This window comes from Ailuropoda melanoleuca, chromosome 2, assembly GCF_002007445.2.
Source record: "Ailuropoda melanoleuca isolate Jingjing chromosome 2, ASM200744v2, whole genome shotgun sequence".
Taxonomy (NCBI): Eukaryota; Metazoa; Chordata; class Mammalia; order Carnivora; family Ursidae; genus Ailuropoda; species Ailuropoda melanoleuca.
The window spans coordinates 110898098-110925047 of NC_048219.1; the positions used below are offsets into that span (position 1 = coordinate 110898098).

At 38.4% G+C, this 26950-nt stretch overlaps 1 protein-coding gene across 6 annotated transcripts in view; it reads left to right on the forward strand.

The window, feature by feature from the left end:
- The first annotated feature begins 833 nt into the window (after window positions 1-833).
- The window catches only part of SPOPL (speckle type BTB/POZ protein like), a 71508-nt gene continuing 45391 nt past the window's right edge, over window positions 834-26950 (forward strand). For 4 of the 6 annotated variants that reach the window (XM_034654502.1, XM_034654501.1, XM_034654503.1 and 1 more), the window contains exon 1: window positions 4823-4891. The gene's annotated coding sequence lies outside the window, so the exon portion shown is untranslated. Of the gene's footprint in view, window positions 1067-4779; window positions 4892-26950 lie in introns of those variants that run through there. The other 2 variants (XM_034654498.1, XM_002924263.4) reach the window with 2 other exon arrangements.

The following is a 26950-nucleotide window of genomic DNA, read 5'->3' on the forward strand; positions in this document are numbered from 1 at the left end:
TTGGGGGAAGGGTGTCTGAGACAGATGCAGAGGTTGGGCTTGACTGGGAGCTGGGAGGTACAAGCGCAGTGTCCCTGGAGGTGGCACAGTCTAGTTTCTAATTTTGGAAATGGCCATACCAGGGTTTCCAAACTGGCAGGCAGGCTGGCAGCAAAGGGTTCTGAATAGTAGAGAGAACCATCTGGAGGCACGTGGCCACTCAGTGTTATGGAGGGGTATGTTGCAGGATTGGCAACAGCTAGACAGCAGGGCTTGGGTTCGAGCAGAGCAGTAAAAATCGGTGAGTAAGGGAACACTGGGGCATAGAGGTTCCAAGGCTCCCAGGTTCACCTAGTGTGATTGGGTACTGAGCAATCCCAGGAACACTGCTGGAGCTCAACCAGTGGGACCTCCAGGATTTCTAGATTGGGAGTCTGGAGCAGGCCCCAATTCTGTATGCCTCCCCCTTGAGAGGAGGGGTACCTTAGTCTAAGTGAAGCAGGGGGTCATCTGAGATTACTCTGGAAGCAGGGCCCCTTAATGTGTCCAGAGAAAACGGCCATGGAGCTATTGTTTCTTGAGTTAGGGTCAGAGGGAAGTGAAGTGATCTCAATTTTCAGGGAGAAAGCTAGAGAGATAGGGAACCACCCAGCAGGCTTTGCAGGGGCAGATGTTTAAATAAACTCCTCTAGCCTGAAATTGCCCTGATAGGCAAAAGGGTGTGTCTCTCTGGGAGGGGACCAAAGACCCTGACCCGGAGACACTGGGATGACTGAGCAGAGATAAAAGAGGAGGAGACTGAGCAGTTGTACCTCTACAGTCATCTGAGGCTGCTGCAGAGGCTGGTGACCTCTGGCTGGAGAGCACAGTGGAGAGCTCTAGGCTTCCCCTGGGACTATCTCCAAGGTCAGGATCAACCACAACTTCTTGGGTTACCTGAGAGCAGAGCAGGGGCAGGACCAGGGCACCAGCAGAGGAGAAAGAGCTTAGCTAGCCAAGCTGAAGAAGAGAGAGGTCATCAGGGACTACTAGATCATGGCAGCTGCAACCGCCTGGATCCTGGCACACTGAAAGATTTCCAGCAACTGTAAGTGACCTTGATGAGAGTGAGTTCTCAGGGCATGCCTGGAGGGATGCTGTAGGGGCTTTGGATAATCTTGTCAAAGAGATCATTTTTGTTGTTTTTGTCCTATTATATTGTAAACAGAGAACTTGTAGATAGGGTAACCAAGATTTTTCCAAGACGGGTTTATTGCCTATGTAGAGGTACTGCCATTTCTCATTCATTGGGTATTAGTGATCCAGAATCCAGGAATAACTAATGTTTTAAGAGCCTCAAAAATGTTTCAAAACTGATTAAAATTAATATTTAATTGAATGGCTATAAAATGTAACAGTAAACCAACTAGTGAACTGCAACTCAATCCTTACTCTTCACATGGTGATAGAAGAAAAATAACAAAAATCATCTTTCTTATAGTAGACCCCACAGATTATCAAAAGGACCAAAGTATTAAATACATGAATGCATATTTAATTTAAAACAAGACTATCCAGAAGTATTTGACATAATGTGGCTGGGGACATGAAAATAAAGGTGTCAAAGAAGGACTTAAAGGACACAAAAATGATCCTGTTCTCAAGATTCTGGGTGGGCCCTATCTCAGTTTTCTGGGAATGACTTTTGAATAAAAGTACATCAAACTTGCTGGCTCTTTCTTGCTATAGGCATCACTATACAAAGGTTGTAGGTATTTAATTCTAGAATTCTAAAGTTTTTGGATCCTTAGTGAATATCATATAATGCAAAAGTACTACAAAACTAGGAATTCACATGCAGGGTGAAAAGCCAGAGACAGAGAAAGAAATGGAGATATGGGAAGAGGAAATGAAATTACGAGTAAATATCTCACAAGTTATTAAAGAGCTTTAGTGTTTTCTTCCAAATAAAAGACCTAAAATTTATAACAGTGAAAAATAATTAGCAACGAAGTTGTTCTTTTCTTTCTACATAAATTCCAAAAACTAAATGTTATGTTAAATGTCTGGTCACAAGTGTTAGTTTATGGAAGTAAGGCCTGAGTTTGGTTCCCTTGAAGAAAATTTAAGACAGAAGGGGACATGGTTAGAAAAATATGGGGAAGACAGCTTACTAGGAGAGAAGAGCTTGGTGGACATTGGGAAGGGTGGTGTTTGAGCAAAATGTCCAGGAATGCACAGAGTATCTCACTTGGGATTCATGAAGCATATTATGTTTACTAAAAAGCACAGTACCACTTTCTTGACTCTAAACAGAATAATGAATTTGTGAATTATTTGCTACTGCATGCTTTAGTTTTCTGATAGCTAGAACTGGAAAATGATAGAACAAAACAGGTGGTTGTATAGAAGGCAGTGGTGAGTCTATTGTTTTTTTGATCTTTACCAACTGCCAACCTATTAATTACAGTAAGTAGACGTTCCATCCACTGTGGAGTGTGAATGGTTTTCTACATAAAACTGGCATTGGGCAGAAAAATGAGTATCAAAGCGTTCTTGATCTCTAAGGAGTTGGAACACCCTAAGTGTCTAAGGAGTCGGAAACCTTGTATTGCCTTAAGTAATACAAACCTGATAAATGACTGGTGGAAGCACACTATGCCCAATACCAGTGATAAAGCTGTTATTTATATATCTATAAAAATCACTTATGGCAGCAATAAACTATAGCCTATAATAGTCTAGTTTTCCAATAGATATCCAGTAAGTTCAAAATCAAATCAACAAAGGTAGTTCTTTAGGGTATTGGTATTGTAGCACCAAGCTTTGATCCAAGCTTATTGACCACTGAGTCATCTCTTACTTTGCCAAACCATCACAGTTTTATTAGCATTAGTTATAAGCCATACTTACCCTTACTCTTGACTATTACTTTATCAGTGGATAAAGTCACCAAGAAAAAGAATGGTATGTCCTAACACTACAAGGAGATCAAGCCTAAGGAAAGGACTCTATGAGAATACCCTGAAGAGCTATTTGACATTCTTGTGGTAGAACCACCCCCAACTGGAATCCAGTCAAGTGTCAAAGGTCACCTAAGTACCACTCGTTCCTTAATTCCCAATCGAAAATCTACTTCAAGGATTTATTATAATGATTGCTTGAACTTATTACATGTTATCAGTGCCTAACAATGACTGAGCAATGGAAGACGGTGTGATGTAATTTAAGGGGTTGAAAAAGGTAAAGGCCTGAGCAGAAATTATACACAATTTTCACTGTTTCTGTCACATATCATAAAGTTAACACAGATCTACAATGAGTACAGCAAATAGTTCTAACTTTATGTTTGGAGAACACAAATTTTTGGACTGATATTTCCTCTCCCCACCAATCCCTAGTACACTAATGCTCACTTCCACTTTTGCTTTTTAACCCTTGGCTAAGGCAATTTTGAACTTTATGGTTATGCTGATCTTACCTTTTTTCTGAAACTCTGGCGCTGGTTGTATTCCTCACGTTTTGTGCGTTAAAATACGTGAATAATACAAAGTAGTATTAATTTGAAGTGAGGGAGATCTGCTTTTCCGGTATTCAAACTCCATTCACCCGTGAATGAGTTACTTATTATTTCTGATCCTCAGTTGCTTTATCTGTAAGATGGGAATCATTTCTACCATGAAACTGTGAAGTTGTTGAGAGGATTTAAAAAGATCATACAAGTCTGTGCTTACACTGCTCAACACATAGTAAAATAATAAATGTTTTTCTTCCACCTCTCTTTCCTTTTCTTGGGAAAGCAGATAAGCAGTTGACTGACACGCAGTTTTAAAAAAAGTGAAAGGAACTGGGGGGTCTTTAAATGATATTCGTGCCTGCACTGGTCCCTCAAAACTCTAAAATGAGTATATTCTTGGCAGCTAGAGCAAGTTTTCTCTCACCAGTGCTGAAAAGTGTTGTTCGTTGTCACCTTTCTTTAAATTCCATGAGGAAGTCTCCTCATGTCTTCAGACATTTGCTTAGATATAGCATTATTTACCGACGTTTAGTCATGGGATGCCACCTGTTCTTCTGTGTTTTGCAAGCAACCTCAGCTGCCTTTAGGCGGACCCCTCCTTTCCTAGGCCTGAGACTTCCCTTTGAGACTCATCTCCAACCGTTCCAAAGTGGCACTTCATCTGCCTATCCGGAGTTGTCTTTATTTCTCACTGGAGACTGTATATTACTGTTCTTGTTTTAGCAGTTCACATAGCTATGAGCTCGTAACAGGGGCTCGGTAAAAGTTGCGTCTTGGCTTTCTACTCTGGTACAGCCCCAAGGAAATCACACCGAAACAGTTGCCGCCTTTCGCACTCTACGTCTATAGATTTTAAGAGGCGTTGTCAGCGGGCTTTTTAGGCAAGGAAAGTTTTATGTTGGGTCGGAGGGAGGTCCCGCAAGACGAGGGAATTCCTCGTCTCTCCACCGAGGCAAGCGCCGCTGACTCGCCGGGCTGAGAGCCCAGTACCTGGCTCTAGCGGCGGCGGCGCCTTCCAAAACCCGGCGGCGGATCCGGGCCGGCCCGGAAGTGCCCGGCGCGGGAGGGAGGGAGGAAGAGCCTTGGGAGTCCACGCCGCCGCCGCGCGCACGCGCCCTAGCTGGCTGGGGCTGGGGCTGGAGTCGCAACTCGGAAGCCGGAGCCCGGACGGGCCCGGGGCCGGGAAGGGGGGGGCTGCGCGGGGGCGGGTTTGTTTATCCGGGGAAAGAAGTTTAGGAGCGGGAGATAGGGAAGGAGGGCGGGCCGGGGAGGAGGGATGCGGCTCGGTGGAGGCGGCCGCCACAGGGACTCGCCGCCATCACCTCCGCCGCCGCGGCCGCCGCAGCCGCCGCAGCCGCCGCCTCAGCTGGAGAGGAGCCGCTGCCGGCACTGCCAGCCGCCGCCCCGCACGTCCTGGTAGGTGCCCCTCCCCCTCCGAGGTCTCCGCCGCACCTTGGTCCTTGCTCCTCCAACCCCCAGCCCTTCCAGCTCGCCTGCGCTGGAGCGGGGCGGCCTCCTCCTCACTCACTGCTCCCCCATTCCTCCTGGCTCCGGACCCCTGTTCCTGCGGCGTGCCTTCCCTTTCTCAGGGCTGCTTTCCGCCCCCGCCTCTCAGCCCCACCCTCCGCCCCCCGGCCCGGCTTCCCCTCGCCAGTCTCTGCTTGCTCCTGTAGATGCCCCCCCTTATCGATTTCCCAGCCTCCGCCTACCAGGATCCCCCAGATTTTCCTCCACAAGCCTCGCCCCTTTTCCTTCTTCCGTCTCCCTTCTTTATACCTGTGTATCTCCACGCCCTCCCCTTTATACCTAGTCTGTTTTCTTTCCCTCCCGGAGTACTGCCCAAAGAGGGAAGCCCCTTCCCCCCCGCACCCCAGCGTCCCCATCCATACCTCCCATCCCAAACATAATGTATGTGTGAAGTTATCCCTATAAGCCCATTTTAGGGTGAATTCTCTGCTCTCCGGCCAGACCACTTAGTGTTTACTGTGGTGTTCATGCCCTCGACCTACCTCTCTGCCTTCGAGACACATTGCCCGCTCACAAATTCTCTCTCACGTTCACCGGGTAACATCAAACTAGCTCTGCGGTTCAGGGTCCAAATGTTCACTTTCCCCTTTTATTCCCTTGTGCTGTCCTTTCTCTTAACTCCTCTTCCTCTCCAGTCCGTGTGTTCTGAATAAAGGGGAGAGGATCGTGGAGTTTTCTTGAGCAGTAGATCCAGTAGAAATAAGATTTACCTTTTGTTTATCCTGACTTTTGGCCTCTTTCTCTGTGAATTGTGTCATTTAGCCATACTTTTGAGGCTCTTGATGCTTTGTCTATACTTGAATAATCCTGGGCCTAGATTGTTCCATTGTAATACTTGTCTTCCCAGTTTTTCCTTGCAGCTGAATCCACTGTTTCTTAGGAAATTTAAGTAATAAAAGGTTTATATCTTGGAAAATTACATCTCTGCTGCCGTAATGGGAAAGCTGGAATATTTCAAATTATCATTCTGTTATTCTTGGGTGAAATGGTGCCAGGTGGTTAAGAGCTCAGATGTAGCTAAACTGCCAGGATCTAACCCCCTGCTTTGCCATCTACCAGTTCTGGCCTTGGGCAAGTTATTTAATCTCTCTATGCCTCAGTATTTTTACAACTCTAAAATGGGGATAGTGATATACTTGATAAGATGGTGGTGATAATTGCATAACTTATTGCAGGTAACATACAACAGTTCCTGGCACCTGGTAAGCGTTCAGTAAATGCTCTTTATCATCATCTCTTAGCTTGACTTCTTTTGGCCATTGGTAGGTTTAATTTTGAGGAAGGAAAGTGGGAATAGAAGGCTGCTTTTTGCTTTTTTTCATTTAACACCTTTTTTGATGTAGTTATGATTCATATTTTGTTACTGTATAAATTCTTTCTGGTGTGAAAAATACAGAGTTTTAGCTACCTATTTAAGGGTAAGTTACTAGGCTACAAGCAGTCCCAGCTTCAGGTGTCTTTAAAATGTTATATGTTTTGCGGGGCGCCTGGGTGGCACAGCGGTTAAGCGTCTGCCTTCGGCTCAGGGCGTGATCCCAGCGTTATGGGATCGAGCCCCACGTCAGGCTCCTCTGCTATGAGCCTGCTTCTTCCTCTCCCACTCCCCCTGCTTGTGTTCCCTCTATCGCTGGCTGTCTCTATCTCTGTCAAATAAATAAATAAAATCTTTAAAAAAAAAAAAAAGTTTAAAAAAAAAATAAAATAAAATGTTATATGTTTTGAGACTAAATGAAATATGTAGCAAGTTTATCATAGTGGAAAATGAGGGTTTCACTAATAAGAGTATACTGCAGATTAAATACTGATAACTTATTGTTCACACCTCTCAGTCCTTTATGTTGGATTGGTACTCAAGAGTTTGGCTTCATTCAAAAGACTTCAAAAGTGGCTTTTCTCTCTTAACACATTGTGTTTATTAACACAGCCGTGCCTTGATGTTTCCCAGATTTTTCTCACTCTTTAAAACCCTGACAGTTTTTGTCACATTTGCTTACCTCCTGCGCATTATTTTCCTGATTTTTTTTTGTAACAACTCAATTAAAATCCAAATAGGTACTGTTTAGTTTAGTACTGTTAAAAATAGTGACATATGCACTATCAAAATAAAGATGTTACCCATTATAGCTTAAAATCATATTTTATGTCCAGTGGAATGTACTCCAAACTTTGAGTGACAGTGACTTTGCTTATGGTGTTTTCTGGCCTAAAATAACCTCTGCTCTTTTCCCGACATATCCAGTTTCTACCTATCTTTCACATAGTTTCATCCAACACTGGTTTCTTTGTCTCTTGGTTTTCCTGCTGTCTGTATTCTGCATTTTTGGCTTTGAATAATATAAGCCCTGATTGAAGAAAAATGACTTCCCCTAGAAAAGGACTTGAGAAGTTTGTGGGAACTTTGAAGGGGTGGAATGAAATTGACACTTAGCATCTACTCTGTGCTGAGCACTCTTCCTTTGGTTTTGTACATATTCATTCTTTATAAAAATATTTAATGAGCACTTACTTCATGCCAGCCATTGAGGATACACAAGAGCAGCCCTTCTGAACCAAGAGTTCTAGTGAATATCAAGCCCTAATGCTCTAAGGCATCCAAGGTATGTAATGAATTAACTCCTCTCCTATGTGCCTAAAATGGTACCAGCTATGTACCTTGAGAGAGAGAATTGAGGAAATAATCACTTAACTCAGTTTCTGTAGGGCTTAATTCTTACAGAACCCTAGCTGGGAAAAGCTTATTCAGAGAATAATAATATGGACTCTGCTTTTTTGTAATTTATTTTAGTGTGGCACTGATAAACAATAAGCAAGTAGACAGATAAAATTATTTTGTAAGAGCATACTGGTAATATTAAAGATAATGCTAATCACTAACACTTATAAAACACTGTGCCAGGCACTGTTTCAAATAATTTAATATCTTGTTTAATCCTCATAGCAATCCCTTGAAGAAGGCTTTATTATATCTCTGTTTCAATAAGGAAACTAAAATTATTTAACTTCCACAAAATCACACAGCTTTGTAAGCAGTGAAACCCGACAATATTGTTGTAGTATATTACCTTTTGTTGCCTCTCAGATCTTCCAGTTCCTTGTTGGTTACTTTAGACAAAGTTCTTCACCTTTCCAGGGAAGGAAAAAAAAAATTAATTTTGACAGTGAGGTTTCCCTGTCTTTTTAGGTTGCTCAGGAAAGTAAAGGAGATGTAACTTTTGTAAAGCACAGGGTAAACAGACTTACCCGAAGCCTTATATATGACTCATTTGCATTTTGGTGGTCCTGCTCACCTTTATATTTCCTGACATAGATTTATTCACTTAACCAAATGTTTACTGAAGAACTGATACGTGCCAGACACTGTGCTAGGCTCTGGTGATGTATGTTAATGGAAGGAATGTACCTGTATTCATGAAGGGAAAAGCTTTTGGAAAAAGAAACTAAATAGCTAATTACAAAATGATAATTAAAATTATGGTTATTGCAACAAAGGAAAATTATTTTAAGCAATAAAAGCCTACTAATGTAAGAAGGAATGCTTTTCTGAAGAGATGACTTTTAGGCTAAATCTGAAGGATTAACTGAAGTTACCCAAGTGATGTTGGCAGTTTCAGCTTTCTAGAACTGAAAAGCCCTGTAGGGGTTGGACCTTAGCACATGAATCTGGTTGTTGCAAAATGAGACCAGAGCAGATCACAATGTCCAGTCATTGCTAAGCATTTTGTGCTTAAATCCTGGCGATGGGAAGCCACTGGATTATGTTAAAAAGCCGAATAAGTTACTTACATTTTTACTTTAAAAATATCACTTGACTGCTCTGCGGAGGACACATTGGAGAAAGGCAAGTGTAAATGCAGGGAGACCACCAGTTAGGCCAGTGCTTCTCAAACTTATCTGTGGAGAAGGACCTGTTTTGGTTTGTTTCGTTTGGTTTGGTTTCTAATCTGTACTGGTACTTTAGTGACACAGAATAAAATGGGTGTTGTGGCAGTTGTCAAACTGCTGTAAAAATTTCTAAACACTTCTTTCAGTTTCTGTATTTACCTTGTCTCAGACCAGTAACAGTAGTTCATGGGTGACTGTTGGTCTACAGACCACACCTTTGAGTAGTAGAATTGAGTTCAGCTATTATAGTAATTTAGGCAGGAGATGATGGAATCTTGGTCCAGGATGGCAGCAATAGAAAGTAGCTGTTGGGGGGAAGTTAAATTGATAGGATTTGGTGATGAGTTAGAGTAGGGGGTCTAGAAAGAGGAGAAGGCAGGTTTCCAGGGTTTGTGGTTCTTGTGCCTAACATAGGAAATACTGGGGGGAGGAGCAGTGTTTTGTTTGTTAGTTTCTGGAAAGTGAAGAGAGTATTGATCATAATTCAGTTGGGAATCCTCAGTATATGGCTTGCTATTGATATCTTACTGTGAGAGGTGGGGGATGCCATTGCCCAGGGATATAATAATCCCCTATGAATTTTCAACATTTAAACATTGGGAAAAAGAAATCGAGACTGAGAAGGTGTAGCTGGAGTTAGGAAGAAATTTTCCTTGACATCATTGAAGCCAAGGCAATACTTTTTGAAAAAGTCGTGGGTAATTAACTATGTCAACTACGTTGAATGAAGCTGAGAACTCAATTAAATTGGAAACTAAAAAGTACTCTTTGGATTGAGCAACATGAAGAAAATTTTATTATTTATTTATTCATTTATTTATTGGGGGGGCGTGGCAGAAGAAGACAGAGAAAGTATCTTAAGCAGGCTCCATGCCCAGCCAGCATGGAGCCTGACACCAGGCTCCATCTCACGACCCTGAGATCATGACCTGAGCTGAAATCAAGAGTCGGGCACTAACCTACTGAGCTACCCACAACATGAAAATTTTGTATTTCTCAGTAGCCTATCCATAAACTAGTTGATGATGAATTTTGTCTTAACCTGCCAAAGCAACAATCCTAAATTTAAGATAAAATTATCATCTGTAGCATGAGCCATCCTCCTTCTTCAGTTTAGACCCGTGTTTCTATTTATCACCATCTAGATGTTCTATGAGCATCTCAGATTCTTTCTTAAACTCATTCATCAGAACATACTCAAACAGAATGTTTTTTGAGTACTGTTTATCAGGTATTGAATACTAAACTTCTAGAAATGTGATTAGACTTCAGAGACTAGGGGCATTGGACAATTAAATTAAATATTGTTACAGTGTGATTGGTGCCATCATTGCAGCTTATTCAGGTTGCCTTGGAAGCACAGAGAAGAGGCATCAGGGAAGGCTTCCTAAGGAAAATGACATTTGAGCAGTATCTGAAAGACAAGTGGAGAGGTGGAGAGGCAGTGCAGTGCAGTGATGGAGGAGTTTAAAGACATGATACTATAGCTATTTTGAAAGCATTCAAAGGCAAAGGTGAGGAATTGGGGTTCTAGCATGTGCATGTCAAAAACAAACACAAAAAACCATGGAATATAAATTCATTCTGAAGTTGTCAGGACAAATATCAACACAAGAAGCTACTAAATACTTAAATTAATTGAATTTGATTTAATTAAAATTTTTGGTGGCAATTCTTAGGACCAGTTTAAACTTTTTTTAGTTATTCAGCATGGCAGTTGAGCTTCAAGTTTTGTATGTCCAGTTTTGTTAGACCTCAAGTGGGCACACACTAAGCAGAATGGTCATTTCTGATTGCATTCAAAGTGTATTTATTATTATTATTATTATTTAGAGAGAGAGAGAGTGCATGAGTGGGGGAGAGGGACAGGGAGAGAGAGAGTCTTAAGCAGGCTCCATGCCCAGTGTGGAGCCTGTCGCAGGGCTCCATCTCACGACCTTGAAATCATGACCTGAGCCGAAATCCAGTCAGACACTTAACTTACTAAGCCACCCAGATGCCCCTAAAGTGTATTTTTTAAAACTTGAAAATACCTTTTTTGTGTGAGCATTTTATCAGTGGCATTTGAGAACTGGCTTGAAGCAAGTGGTATTTGGGAGTATCCTGATTTATGCTTTATTCTTGATGATTTTTATTTTCTCAGGTGTCTTATTTTCGCTGTTACTTTGTCTGCTTCCCCCCCCAAGTCCCTATCAATGAAAATTTCATAAAGAAATTGTATAATTAAACCAGTATTTCTTCCTTGCAAAGTGTATAACCAAGTTTATTTGAACATGGGTCTGAGAAACTGACAGTAGTGTAAAGGTATTTTCATAGACTTTTCTCATAGATCATTATGGTTTACAGGGAAGAATTGCCCTTTTTAAAGTGCTTGCACCAGACGCTATGTCAACTGTGTTAGATATTTTACCCCATTAGGTATAGATAATACCATAATTTTTTGAAATGTACTTGCCTGCAGTTACCAGACGCACCATTATTTTATGTACCCTAAAGAGAGAAAACACTATCAATTACAATTGTAAAACACCATCGATTTTAGAAATGTTAAAATATGGGAGAAAATGAGTATCTTAGAATTAATGAAATGTGGTATTAATGCTACCTCATTTTATGGTTATCACCCAAATTCCCCAAAATAACTAACGTCCCAGCCTGAAGTGAAAATTTATCCTGCTTTACCTTAGAGTTTTCTGAATTCTAAAATTCTGCTTTACTTCAGAGCTCTCTAAGCAGCATGGCACAGAGATTAAGAGCATGTAACCAGACTGCTGTTGAACAGCTTTGTGAATTTAAGCAGTTACTTAGTTAGCATCTCTGTCTCAACATTCTCATCTGTAAAATGGAAATGGTAACAGTACTTACCTTGGAAGAGTTTGTTATATAAGAACTAAATGAGTTATATTTACATTTAGAATAGTGCTTTATACATAAATGCTTTGTGTAAATGTTGGTTAATTAAGAACAATATTGCTATTTCTGATCTAAGATATGTAAGTAAATGATGTGTTTAAAAGGGAGGGACAAGGGGCCTTATCAAATGCATCATTGGTATTTTGGGCACCCAGTGAAGATTTAAGTATTTTGTTGATTTGTCTTTTTTTTTTTTTAATTTTTCTATTTGTCTTTTAAAATTAATGTGAGAGAGCATTCTTGACAACTTTGATATCTAAGTTGCGTTTTTATTTTCATAAAAATGATACTGTATAAAGATTCAGCTGAAATCTGCTTTTCTTTCATCCGTGTTACGACATAGTGAGAATATTGACATGCTATGATGGATGTCTTGAAAATAACCTATTATATACTTATGATTGCTGTCAACCTCATAAGGAATTCATTCAGAAATATTTTTAAAGAGTTTCAAATTACAGAACAATGTTTTAATTTTAGTTAAAACATCCTACTTCTACATTGTGAAGTATATGGAGGAAAAATAATACTGAGGCAGTTTTTGTTTATTTTGATGGTTTTATATGTTCATGATTTTTTGGTTCATTTGAGATTTAAAATCTTGTCATATACTTTAATAACAGGTTAAGACCTTCCTTTGAACTTCTTGATTTTTCCAACATTCTCACTTCTGCTTTGTTTTTCTGTTTTGAACTCACATCATTCATTTATTCCGTAAGTGGTTATTGACCAGCTGTTAAATATCGGGTTCTGTGTTTGGAAATAGCCCTTGACCTGGAAGTCTCATTATTTGGGATATATTAATACTGCCTAGTCATTGAGTGCTTAGGCACAATGCTGCAAATTGTATATGCACTCTTTGTGTTAATCCTCATAACTACCCTGCTAGGGTAGGTTATTATTTTTCAAATGTTTCTTCTAAATGATTGGCAAAAGAGTGAACCCTTCACTGATGGAGGGGAGGTGAAAGTCTGAATGGTCAAGGTGTAGTGGTGGAGGGGGAGAGCTTTAGTGTTAAAATTTTTTTTCAAAAATTTTTTTTCAAAAATTTTTAGTGTTTTCTCCTAAAAAGGATTTGACTCTTACATTCTATAACCTTAATACAGCCTTCTTTGTTTTAATATAAAAAAAAATTTTTTTTTTAATTAGCACGAGGGAAGATTCAAAAGAGTGTTCTGTCCCAATTTTAGACTGGGAGGAACATGGCACTGGGAACAGGATTTTATTACAGACATCTAGGCATCAAGCTGCTTATTTATTTATTAAATATTTATTTGTTTTTTTAGGTAAATTTTTTATTAAAGTTTAATGCACATTTGAAGACATGCATACTGCATCATACAGTATGTACACCCATGTGTCTGGCTTCTTACCCCAAACATTTATGTATTTCTATTTTTATTATTTTTTTCTTTTTCTTTTTCTTTTTGAGAGAGAGAAAGTGTGCATGTGCGTGCAGGGGTATGGTGGAGAGAGGAAGAGAGAAAATCTCAAGCAGGCTTCACACCCAGTGCGAAGCCTGTTGCAGGGCACGATCCCACTGCCCTGAGATCATGACCTGAGCTGAAATCAAGAGTCAGACGTTTAACCAGCTGAGCCACCCAGGTGCCCCCCGCAGAACATTTATTTTTGTATGATCCATTCATGTAATGTGTAGCAATAGCTTATTCATTCTCATTGTTCTGTAGTATTCTGTTCCACTGTATAAATGTATATACTATAAATTATCTACTCTACTGTTAATGAGCATCTAGGCTGTTTTCAGTTTTGATCTGCAGTGAGTAATGCTCCTATAGAGTATTCTTGTGTTTTTGCTGCGCACGTATACGTTTCTGTAGTATATGTTCCTTGTGGTGCAACTGTTGGGTCATGGTGTGCACTTGTATTCAATTTTAGTATGTATTACCCAGTGTTTCCCAAAGTGGTTATATCAGTCTATACCTTCATCAGTAGTGATGTACTCTGCAACATTTGTGTGATATTGTCTCATTTGTTTAGCCATTCCGGTGGGTGTAAAGTGGTATCGCATTGTGGATAGGCTAGGTTTTCAAAATAAACATGATTCCCTTCCCCACTCGTACCCACATCCCCTCCCACGTGCACACCAAGGAAAAGTGGAATAGAGACATGTTTATTTTCACAAAACCCATCAGATGATTCTGGCTGCCTTGTCAGTTGATAAGATGCAATGTATAAAACAAATTTAAGGAAAATGAGAATGTCGTGAAAATGATAGCTTCACTGTATAGTTCACTGACTTTCTGACAGATGGTGCATTTCTGCCTAACTATTGCTAAATGTGGAGAAGGTTTTAAGATTTTGCAAGCTGGTGAAAAGTTTTGTAGGCTAGTTTATTGAGTGAGTCTGCAACATTGGCTCAAAGCTCTCATTACACAATGCTGGAATGCACTTGCTCATACTTGACTGCCTACCCAGATTGTAGGTTGTGTAGGTTCATTTTTTTGTGAGGTTCTGCTACCTCTTAAATAAGGGAAACATTGTCTACACAGCAGGGCTTACTCAGTTTTCAGATCTTGAAAGTTGAGAAAATTTTACCATATGCCCACAGCATGCTGGGTGCTGTTTTATATTTAATTTCTTGTTATATATGGAGTGTTTTCTTGTGTCAACAGAAGGCAGTATTGCTAATATATTTTTCATTGTCAGATTGTGTAGTGAAAACCAAGGATGCAAAAAATATTTCTACCTGTGTATCTTTTTCAGTGTTAGGATTGTGGTTATTCCTCATTCCTCAATGAATGTAGATCATTTTAGAATTTATGTAGGGAAGTGCCATTCCTGTACCTTTTATTCTTAATTAGTTGTTGACTTCTTCTATTAAAACATACATATGAACTCACAACTGCAGATAAGATAGTTTTACCTTTTAAACATTTTCATATGCCTTGATAGCTAATATTTTTATATGTGACTTCATTTCTTACTGCTGCAAAATACTCTTCCTGGGTAGAGCAGCTGTTTGATAAATACTGTGCTGTACATATTCGTAAGTAGTTACTGATTATTGTTAGTCATAAGAATCTTGGAATTATTAGCTCATCAGAAGAGCTGAGATGGCATTCGTGTCCTTAAAGTGTTCCCATGAGGTATAAAAACGATTCAGTTTATTTTGCAAAGCATTTCCTTGGTGAGAGAGGTAGGGCTGGTAGGTGGATGGCAATAACCTTTTATTAAGTCCAGTTTAACCATGTGCTACATCATTTCAGAAAAGACTGGCTTAAAACTCAGGATCTCGTGACACATTGTTCTTCATGGATCATTTTGCTTTATTTCTTTCTCTTTCCCTTTTGATTTCTTTTTCTTTCTTTTCTTTCTTTTTTTTTTTTTCCCTGTAAACTAAGCAGCTATATGAAATGTTTTTCTTCAAGAAAATATTTTTCTTTAAGGAAAATAAAGTTATTTTAATGGTGATGTACATGCAGGGTGTAATGATGTAGACCTATGGATTCCTACTGTCCTTTATTCTAAAGCATACTATTTTGCCATTTTTTTCCCATAGATTTTAATAACTGAAAGGTCCAATAAGTGTAGTTTCTCTTATCTTTTTCAGGGATGATGGTTTATCCTGCTTTTGCTTAAGATAATACTAATTTATGTCTTGTGTCCCAGCATCATTGTTTTATTCAGCATTTGTAGTATTTAATTTTTAATGAAATACCATTTATTAATAGTTGAGTTAAAATAAGCTTGGGTGGGTTTGGTAGATTTTTACTTCCAGCTGTTGCCATGTCTTGTGTAGTGATATGTGAGATACATGTGTAATAATGAGTTCTGTCTTTAACAGGTGGTAAAATCTGAAAGTATACCTTTCTTTTTCTAACCCTTCTCATACAGTATAACCAACACCTTCCTTTAATGACAGTATCAGGATGGGGATTTCCATGATTAGAAGTGGGCTGGAATGCATATGACTAGGGGCAACAAACTCCTTTTGGTAGGTATGATGCCATTGTCCTATTGACTACTTTAGGTACCAACCTGTTCCATGTCGGTGCTGTAGCTTGCATGAGTGAAGTCATAAGGATGGCAATAGATAGTGGGAAATTACAGGCTATGTGAGCCGAAATAGTGGCGGAGTAGTCCTGCCATGGAATGTGTGGAGCATCAGTGTTTAATAAAGCTTTGTGCAATGGTGGCAGTGTTCTACAATCTCCACTTCCATTGTGGTAGCCACTAGCACCTTGTGTCTATTGGGCACTTAAAATGAGTCTAGTACAACTGAGGAGTTAATTTCTAATTTAATTTAATTGTTTCATTATTTGGTAAGATGTAGTTTGCAACAAACCCTTTTGACAACAAATAGTTAAAAGTAGAACTATGTACTTAATAAAGGCATCCACTCTCTTCTGCTTATAAAGATTTTTTTACATGCTCAGAAATCTAAATAAAGGAGCAGACTGTGGGTGGTTAGAGTGACATGGAGTAGAGGATTTACAGAATGGTTGTAGTAAAAGAGCAAAGGAGTGAAGTGTGAAACATGCTTGCTAGAGAGTGTTTGAAGTGAGGCATTGTGGGTTTTCAGTTTGATAAAGAAGGAAATGAGGCCAAAACGAGCATAATGACTAAAGAATGGGAAGGGCTCAATGAAGTGTTGTAAGTATTGGGGAATTAAATTGGTGACGAATGGGAATAAGTTCTATTATAAAGATACGCTAAGGTTTAATTTTCATAGTTGGCTTAAGCTATTTTAGGTGATAAGCTCCAAGTCAGAATCTTTGAAAAAGATTGCTAAAATTTCAAGTGGGTGAGAGATCGTTTAGGAAGGTGAGGGAACTCTATGCAGGTAGATGGGAAGTCAACAGGAGTGCAGCCATCCAACATGATGGCAGGAACTGTGAAGAAGACATGGAGACAAGTGGTAAAGTCCTCCACTCTAAAGGAGCCTAACTGGAAGAGGGGCGAGAAGATGATAGAAGGGAGAAGAGGGTAAGAGAATATAACATTGGACTTATGCAGTTGTCATACAGTTTTGGCAGAACGTTAGAAAAATGGTCTGGAAGCAACAGTGGGAGATTGGAAGAGCTGTCCTTCCAACTCCCTTTTCTAGATTCTTCACAGGTGTAAGGAAAGGACCTAATTGTAGCAATTCTATTTTATCTGCTTTAGATAGGTATTTACCTCTCTGACCTTATGTTTCTTCAGTGCCTGACCTGTTTAGGTACTTAATAAATGTTTGTTTAGTAAATGCTAGATGAATGTGAAAAGTGTTCCAGTGCCCTGGAATTCTAGAACAAAGAGCATTGCTTAGACACTTTCAAAAAATGATTTGAAAACTAGCAAAGGAACTGTTACTTTAACGCAATTGTATTTTCAAAGAATGGAATTAATTACCCAATTTTAATTAGACATGTTTATATTTGAAAGGATAATACCGGAAATAAATTATATAACTTTACATAAATCAATGGATGGTAGTTTCTTAATGGGTTATTAAGGGTAGTTAAAATATTTGGGGGACTGTCTTAATTTTTAGAGATTGACAAGAGGACATTACAAGATTGGTGTATATTTTTCAGATCTTTAGATAATTATTAAAATTCTGATCTCTGGCAATGGGTACTGTGTTTCATCATTGGAGCATTAAACTCTTGGAGGAAGGACTTGTAGCAGATTGATTGATTAACTTTGCATGAGATGGGTAAAAAAGTCTTCTTTAAGGGGAAAATTTTTGATCCTCTCTAAACAAGCAGGAGGAGAAATATGAAAGCAAAGATTCCATTATGACTGTGTAAACAAAACACCATTGGGGGCAAAAACTTGAATCAAACGAAGTTGGGGGGTAAGTAGGAAAAGGGAAATAATAGCTTTTATTTTGTTTTTTTGTTTTTTGTTTTTTTTGTTTTTTTTTAAAGATTTTATTTATTTATTTGACAGAGATAGAGACAGCCAGCGAGAGAGGGAACACAGCAGGGGGAGTGGGAGAGGAAGAAGCAGGCTCATAGCGGAGGAGCCTGATGTGGGGCTCGATCCCATAATGCCGGGATCACACCCCGAGGTGAAGGCAGATGCTTAACCGCTATGCCACCCAGGTGCCCCAATAGCTTTTATTTTGGATACATGTTTTAGGACTTAGGTAAATTTGAAAAACGTCTAGGGTTAATTCCACTAACTGCAGAAACTAAGTACTTTTCAGACCTTCTCACCTGTTAAACTCACTAAATCTGTTAATACTCACTAAAATCTTCCTGGGTGAGTAATGACTCCCTTTCTGAAGATGAGAATGCTAAGGGCCAGAAAAGGAAAGTGACTTGTTCAAGGATTATAAGTCCTAATTTTTTAAAAATTTGCATTGTTTTTTTTTTTTTTTTTTTAAAGATTTTATTTATTTGTTTGAGAGATAGAGACAGCCAGCGAGAGAGGGAACACAAGCAGGGGGAGTGGGAGAGGAAGAAGCAGGCTCACAGCAGAGGAGCCTGATGTGGGGCTCGGATCCCATAACGCCGGGATCACGCCCTGAGCCGAAGGCAGACGCCCAACCGCTGTGCCACCCAGGCGCCCCAAAAATTTGCATTGTTTTATATGCAGGTCTTTCAGTTATATTTCAATGAGTTTTAACAAATGTATTCACCTGTGTAACAACAGCCCAGTCACGATATAGGTCAACTCCAGAAAGTTCCCTTGAATGTTACTTAATTCCTAAGAGACATTTGGACATCAGTCTTATCTTTTTCCAGCTATACCATTACTTGCATTAAAAGGGAACTGAAACCTTTAGAGATAAGCAATGTGGGAGCAACAGTTAATAGTTGATGTAATATTTTTTGGAGATCCCAGTGATAAAGATTGAAAAAAACAAAAATAGAACCTGAAAATACATATTTAGGGAAATTTCATTCTGCTCTTAAGAGTTCATGAAAGTATTACTGTTTTGTAAACTACTTCTATCTTTTGAGTTTCATATTGATATTCATACACATTAAACTAATTTATTGCGTGCTCTCTGTGTACCAGACACTATCCTAGGTGTTTTCTGTACATTCTCACTCAACACACCAGTCATTTGAGGTAATTACCATTCATTATTCCATTTGTTGAGGTATTACCATTTATTATTATTATTATTATTATTATTATTATTATTAATTGTACAAACAAGAAAACTGAGGCCCAGAGACCTTATACAGCTTTAGGATTTGAACTTAAGTCTAATATCAGAAACCAAATTTTTTAACCCTGATGGTAATCCCTGGATCGTTCTGTAATACTAAATTATATATGGTACTTTGCTTTTTAGGAAGCAGTAAGTTCTACACTGCCCAGGAAATATGTAATACTTTTCCAGTAGCTAACTTCAAATCCAGTCAGTATGTCTTTGCTTACTGTCTTCTGCCTTCTGTTTGAAGCAATGGTTACATAAATGTGAAAATATAGTACTCTCAAGGAGTTTAGCATATTTGATTAATTAGAAAAATTGTTGTATTATCAACTAAAACTCTTGGATTTAATTTTTGACCAACTGGTTGTTTTTGTTGTTGTTTCTTACCTGAATGATTTTAGATCACATTGCTTCTGTGTTTCAGTTTCACTGTCTGTAAAATAGAAGTAACTACTTCACAGGGTTATGTAGAGGATCCAATGAGATAATATTATTAATTCTGTGCAAGAGGCATTGGCTATAAAGGTACTTGAGTAGCTAGGGAATAACTCATTTTACTGAAAAAATGTTACGGTTGGTTAGTAAAAGCTTTACAGAAGAGGGGGCAATTAAGATGGGCGGATTAAAAAAGTGTTGGTGCTTAAAGAAGGGATACGATTAAATTATCATTTGTTAATTTTGATAATTTACTACTCTGAGTTGGGTAAAAAAAAGTGTGGTATGGTAGTGTAACTTATAAATTAGTGCTTGAATTAAATTAACTTTAAAATTTTTAAATTGTATCAAAAGTTTATAACATGTATATTGCCATGTGTCACACATGTTTTAAACAAAACAAATTATGCATTGGTAATTTCTGATTAAGGGTTTTGCTAGGACCTTTAATCCATTGCTAAAATTTTCAAAATTTAGGCTAATGCCTAAGTAAACTTGCTTTTAAAGACTATAGTGAACTCAAAGGTAATGCTTTGGTATTAAGCGTATCTGGATGATCTTGTTCCTTTAATCGTGCTTGTGCTGCTTAAAAATATTATAGGGGGACCTGGGTGGCTCAGTCAGTTAAGCGTCTGACTTTTGATCTCAGCTCAGGTTTTTTTAAAAATTTTTTATTTATTTATGTGACGGAGATAGAGACAGACAACGAGAGAGGGAACACAAGCAGGGGAAGTGGGAGAGGAAGAAGCAGGCTCATAGCGGAGGAGCCTGATATGGGGCTCGATCCCATAATGCCGGGATCACGCCCTGAGCCGAAGGCAGACGCGCATCCGCTGTGCCACCCAGGCGCCCCTCAGGTCTTGATCTTAGGATTATGAGTTCTTAGACCTATGTGGGCTCCACGCCCCAACTTAAAAAAAAAAAAAAAAGATACACACATACACACACACACGCAAACACGTATTTGGGTAACAACATTTAGTTTAAGCTTTTTGAAATTTTTACCAAAAAAAGACATGGATCAAAGTTTTTGCTTTTTTGTTTGTTCTCTTAAGCACATGTGAAATTATAGAAGATTTTTCCCTGGGAGACTTACAAGATCTAGTCTAAATTATGAAGTCAGGGGCTGTCATCCTTCCTTGTTTCCACAGGGTCTAACTAAGTGTAGGTTCCCCAGTGGATCAGTAAATAAGAGAGAGTGACTAAAGGAAGGAAGGAATGATTTAAAAAAAAAAAAAAAAAACAACAGATATTTTGCAGTGTGGCCAAATTGAATGAGTAGTCTCTTGACTACTGGTCTCACCCCTTTTTATTTCACCACAGTTTGTATATTACTGCAATTTAAAATCTTACCTTATGAGGTTATTAGCCGTACTTAAAAAACTGTCATGCTAACTGAAGCTGATTTTTAAAAACCCCAGTACAGTCTTTATAAGATTTCTGGAAATAACTTCCTTTTAAAAAGTGAAATATTTATTTGCAGATAGACTTCTGTTTTTCTTATTGTGCCTTGTATGTGACGTATTGCATAAGCAATAAGAACACAATTGAACTGGAAGCAACTAACAGGACATACAACTCTAGTTGTTTGCAAATGATGATTTTTAAAAGTGGCTTCCAAAGATCCAGAGTGCCCTTGTATGTTATGCTGTAGGAAAAGCAGTCAGGTTCTGAAATGATCTATAGTTGATTTTTTTTTTTAAAGAGGTTCATTGCAGTATGAGGAAATTAATGTGGTGATATCAAGTAAGTCTTAGTCTACAGGATATGAGTCTTGTGTATTAAGTCGTAGAACTAGATGGGACTTAATGATCTTGCCTCAGACTCTTTGAGCTCAATGCTCAGTGCTGTGCAAAAGGGCATGTAGCCTGAAACGTAAAATGGCTAGGAATAGAATCCCCATCTCTCTCAACACACGGGCCCCAGAGCTTTTTTCCCCAGATTTTTACCATTGTTAAGGAAAATGATGTATCTACCTCTAGAAATATTGTTAAATGACTTCTTTTAGTCCTTTCTTTGAAATACAATAAAGCAACAGAAATGCTTTTTTTTGAAATGTGATTTTTGTGGAGTTAATAATGTGTGTACCCAGGGGTTGACTTTTAGTTTATTTTTGGTTTTTGTTTGTTTTAAGGGAGAACTTTGGTGTTCAATGACAAGGCAGCAGTAAGCAGAGGCTTTAAATCTCTCTAGAAACCTTCACCAGAATGTATTAATGGCCTTTAGGAATTATCAAATAGAAAAAGAGTTGGCATTAAATGTCTGTAAGTCTTCTGCCTATCCTTGTAAAGTTTCTTTGTATGTGTGCAATTAAAATTACCTGCTTACTTTCAGTGTTGAGATGTTGAGGATTTCAAAAGAGATTCCATAACTTTGGAATAAGGCCCTGGAACAAAGAAATTGAAAGCTTGGGGCTCCTGGGTGGCACAGCGGTTAAGCGTCTGCCTTCGGCTCAGGGCGTGATCCCGGCGTTATGGGATCGAGCCCCACGTCAGGCTCCTCCACTATGAGCCTGCTTCTTCCTCTCCCACTCCCCCTGCTTGTGTTCCCTCTCTCTCTGGCTGTCTCTATCTCTGTCAAATAAATAAAATCTTTAAAAAAAAAAAAAAAGAAATTGAAAGCTAGCCCAGCCCCACAGGATAACACTCAGGTAAAATGGAAGACTCAGAGTTGAAGAACACATGGATGGTCAGGGCAGTGATGATGAGATTTTTGTATTTAGCTTTCTGCTCTAACCCTTAGGCTAGAACAGTGGTTCTCAAGGTGAGATCGCTAGAACAGCAGCACCAGCACCACCTGAGTTCTTTGTTAGACATGCACATTCTAGGGCCCAGTTCAGGCTCACTAAATCATTAACTCTGGGTTTAGGGCCTAGCATTCTGGCTTAACAACCCTGCCAGGTGATTCTAATGCACACTTAAATTTGAGAATCACTGCCGCATAGAAATACAACCTGTAAGTGCCATTTGTCATCCCTTAGAGACTGAGACTATTAAATTGGACCATATAAAATTACCAGTATTCTGCTTTTAACTTATAAAAAGTTCAAACTGTAAGACTCGCTATTTTACTTAGGCCTCTCAATAGTCGAAGTAGGAAAGAAGAGCCTAGGTAAGTGGACTGTAAGGTAAACAAAGGTATTGGCTCAACCCCATGCATTTTTTTTTTCTTTTTTAAGACTAAGGCCCTGTGTAATTTCAGCAGCAGCAGCAGCCATGGCTCCTGGGTGCACATGTACTCCTCCTACTCCCTGCAGCTCCTTTGGTTTTCCCCTTATTGCTGGGAAGAAGGAATGATCTTCCCATCCTTAGGCAGTTTTTTTCTTGAGAGTTTTTCATCACTGCCTTTTCCTTCCCCCTAAGGTTCTTCTCAGTAGCACATGTGTCCAGAATTACTACCACTGAGTCAAATTATTCTACTGAGAGTCATAGCTGTTTCTGTTTAAAGAGACTTTCTCATGGTACACACATTTTAGTGAACTTTAGATTTTTAAGCAATGGGAACTACAAGATGACTTTTCTGTTTTCATGTATATATATATAACAGCTATAATTAGCTATTCCATTAATTCCCTTAGACCATATAATTAATCCACCTCCTTCTTTCTTTTAAACACTGAGGCTTTGCAGTACAGAAATAAATAAAACACAAAAAACCTTCATAGAGATCATAGTAGACTAAGTAGTAAAATGCAGTAAATGAAGGGGGTGATGGAGGTGATGGAGTAGTAGTTGTGTTTAATGTGAGCTCACTATGGCAATGAGTAACCAGGTTCGCTTTTCTAAATGGGCATACTAAAAAAATAATAATAACAAAGTAAATGGGCATACTGTGATGTATACTGCTCCACCCTCCTGGCTAATAATACTTTTCAAAAATAGAAGTCTTAATTGTGTTGAGATTCATGTTACATAAGAGTGAAAAGGATAGGAAGTCATCTTCCCACTCTCAGTTCCACTTTTCACTGCAAATGGTGCCTGCTTTTATTTCTGTTAGTGGTTTTTATTAATGTTATTTTTTATTTATTAGCTCCAGAGATGATTATCTCTGGGAATGATAGTCTTGGTCATCTCCTTACTCCCCCCCATCTCCCAGTTATTCACTGTTAATTTTATATCATCAAGGTATTTACATTTTGTTTTGTAACTATAAATTCTTTTTAGATCAATTCTAAAAATTTTAAACTGAAATATTTACAATGTGGTAATATAACTTACTGTAGAACAAAGTGGAATGATCTCACAGAGAACGAACCGTAATCCTGTGTACATTAAAATTTTACAATTGAAAATTTTCCAAATATCAAATTCTGATGGATTCTCCTTTAGTTTTTTCAATTTCCTTCTTTTCTTCTGAGACCTGTTCAGTTCAATTGTTTCTTCAGTTCCATGTTTTTTTCCCCTTGGATTTCTTTTTCAGTTGGTGTAGAGCTGTGGTCTTCAAAACGAGGCATCCATCCACATTAAAGAGGGTATGCAGAGTAATTTTGGGGGGTATAGGAATATATTTGAAATTAAATTATGTGTTTTTATCTATTTTTTTATTTTTATTTTAATTGTGCTTTATAATATGCAAATATATTAGTACAATGGTATGTTAATTTATAAATAAATATAAAATACAAAATATTTATAAATATTGAGAGCATATGTTCAGATGGTTTTTGCTCATAAAGGTGTGTCATACAAAAACATTTGAATTTCTTTGGGTTCAGAATACCTCATTGAGTAATTATCAATATAGGCTGGCAGACTTTTCAAGTATTTGCTGTCTGAAAATATCCTGTATTTGGCTCATACTCATGAATAAATTTGAGTATGGAATTCTGAGTTTACATTTTTTTTCCTTATAAATCTTAAAAGCATTAATCCTGTGTCTTAACAGCATTTAGATTTGAATGTGACTTGTTCCTTTGTAGATAACATGGTGAAACTGAACAGTTTTACTGAGATGTGTCTATGTATAGATATTTTTCAGTAAGCATTTTGGTACTTGGTGAGGCCTATGAACTTTTGTCTTCCTTTCAGATCATGGTAATAACTTTGCTTTTTCTTTTTTTTTCTTTTTATATGTCCCTATTTTTTCCTGTTCTCATCTCCTTCAGGAGCACCTATTAGCTGTATTGTATCTCTTCAACCCAACCTTCAGGTCCCTAGTTTCTCTTATTTCCTATATTTTTTCTGTTTATTCTGTCTCCTCAAAAGTAGTCTTTATCTTTTATTTTGCATTCATGCATCAGTTATGGCCATTCACAAGAATTACAAGAATTTACAAGAATTAATCTTTCCTGACCTCTTTTTCAGAGTAGCTTATTGTTTTTTTCAAGTGCACTTCATGAGAAATTTTTTTGAGTGTACCATTCTGCCCCATGTATTGTCTCCATTTCTGTCTGTTGTTTTGTTTTCAGTTTTGGATCTTTTCCCAAATGTCTTTTGTCTTTGGTTTTCCATTAATATTTTCGGATGAAGAGCTAGTTTACTAAATAATTCTGGCATGGTTTTCCCTAAAGTTGCATAGGTCTCTTCCCCATCAGCCTCTTCCCTGAATGGGAAGGCTGTAGATGAATTCAGTGTAAGTGGGTGAAGTGTTTCAACATGACATACTTCTCTGTAGGTTGTGTGGGTAGGTTGGGGACCCCCCCCTTCCCACGTATGTCAAAATAAGGAGGGCTTTATTTCCTATGGTGTAAAGTATTTAATTAGTTAGGAATTACCTCTTCTCCCTGTCCCATTCTTAATGTCTCTTACTATATTCCGAGTTAGTCCAATCTGTGTCCTGATTGTCTCTCAAGCACTGATAATCTTGTAAGGAATGTACCCAGACAGGTGCCCAGCTTCCCTTAAGGAGCAGTTCTTGGCCTTTGGCATGATGGTAAAAGCCACAACCACCAGCCTTGGGAAAGGGGAGGGTCCCAGCTGCCTCAGCTAGCCCAAATACTGTTTCTAAAATAATTAAACTTATAATTGCCACTTGGTCTTTTCCTGCTTTTTTATTTGATGAAAGGTTGGTTTTTCTTTAAACCTCTTTGAAAGAACGGTGGATACTATCTTGGATTGTGATTCTTCTCCCTTAAGTTCCCCATAATTTGCTCCCATCTAATTGATGTCTTTGCTAATTTATTCCCATTTATGTGCCTTGAATTTTTCAAAATTTCTGATCCATCAGTATCACCCTTATTTTCCAGCCCTGTTAATGTCTTTATTCTTTTATAAAAAACTTGTCATCTCATTGATAGTGTTGGAAAATAAAAGATAGATAAATGCGTTCACTTTTCTGCCTAGAACCACATTCTGTTTTCAAAGTTCCATTGTAGGTTCAGTATTTGATGTAGGTATTTAGAAATTAGAAAATTGTTAGAAAGCTCTTTATTAGTCACCTGGGTGGCTCAGTCGGTTAAGCATCTGCTTGCAGCTCAGGTCATGATCCCAGGATCCTGGGATCCAGCCCCACATTGGGCTCCCTGCTCAGCAGGGAACCTGTTCCTCCCTCTCCCCCTGCTTGTGCTCTCTCTCACTTTCTCTCAAGTAAATAAATAATATCTTAAAAAAAAAAATAGAAGGCTCTCTGTCTTTCATATGAGTTTGGAAGAGGGTATGAATCTCCTTTGTTCTGGGTTTTTTTTTTTTTTTCTTTAAGGACTTTTATTTATTTTTGCAAGAGAAAGAGAGAATGGGAGGGAGGGCACAGAAAGAGAAGCAGGCTCCCTGATGAGCAGGGATCCCGATGCAGGACTTGATCCCAGGACGCTGTGATCATGACCTGAGCCAAAGGCAGATGTTGAACCAACTGAGCCACCCAAGCACCCAGTGTTCTGGGTTTTTTAAATCAGGCTTAAAATAAACTTACCAAACTGACACACAATATGAAAGAGAAAATCATAAGCAGTCCTATATTGATTAAAATTGAATTTATTATTAAAAACACTCCCACAATGAAAATTTACACAGATGGCTTCACTGCATAAGCTGTTCCACAGAATAGGAGACAAAAACTTCACAGTATGTTTGACGTTAACTTTTCTACCAAAATCTGTCAAGCACATTATAAGAAAGGAAGATAAGGAAAATATCTCAGGAACATAGATGTAAGAACCATAAATAAACTAACAGCATATCAAACCTAGCACTGCATAAAAAGTAGACAACTTCATGACCAATGGGGTTTTACTTGAGGAATCCAGGGGTGATTAACATTAGAATCGATTAATGTAATTATCCTTTTAACAAAAAGGAAAAATAGATCACCTTGATAAGTGCAGAAAAGGCATTTCATAAAATTCAATACCCATTCAGAACGAAAACTCTTCACAACTAGGAATAAAAAAAGCTTCCTTAATTTTACAAGCGTCTTTAAAACATACACCTACAGCACTGCAGTAAGAGTTCCCACTGAGATGAGATAAAGGACCACTATCAGTGCTTTCATTCAACTCTACTAGAATTCTAGCCTTAAGGCAAGAAAAATAAAAGGTATAAGAATTGCAAAAGAAAAGAAAATGATCATCATTCATAGATAACATGATTGTATACAAAGTAATGAAATTAACAAGCAGTTTTGTCCATGCTGCAGCACACAAGGTCAACATACAAAAATCCATTTTA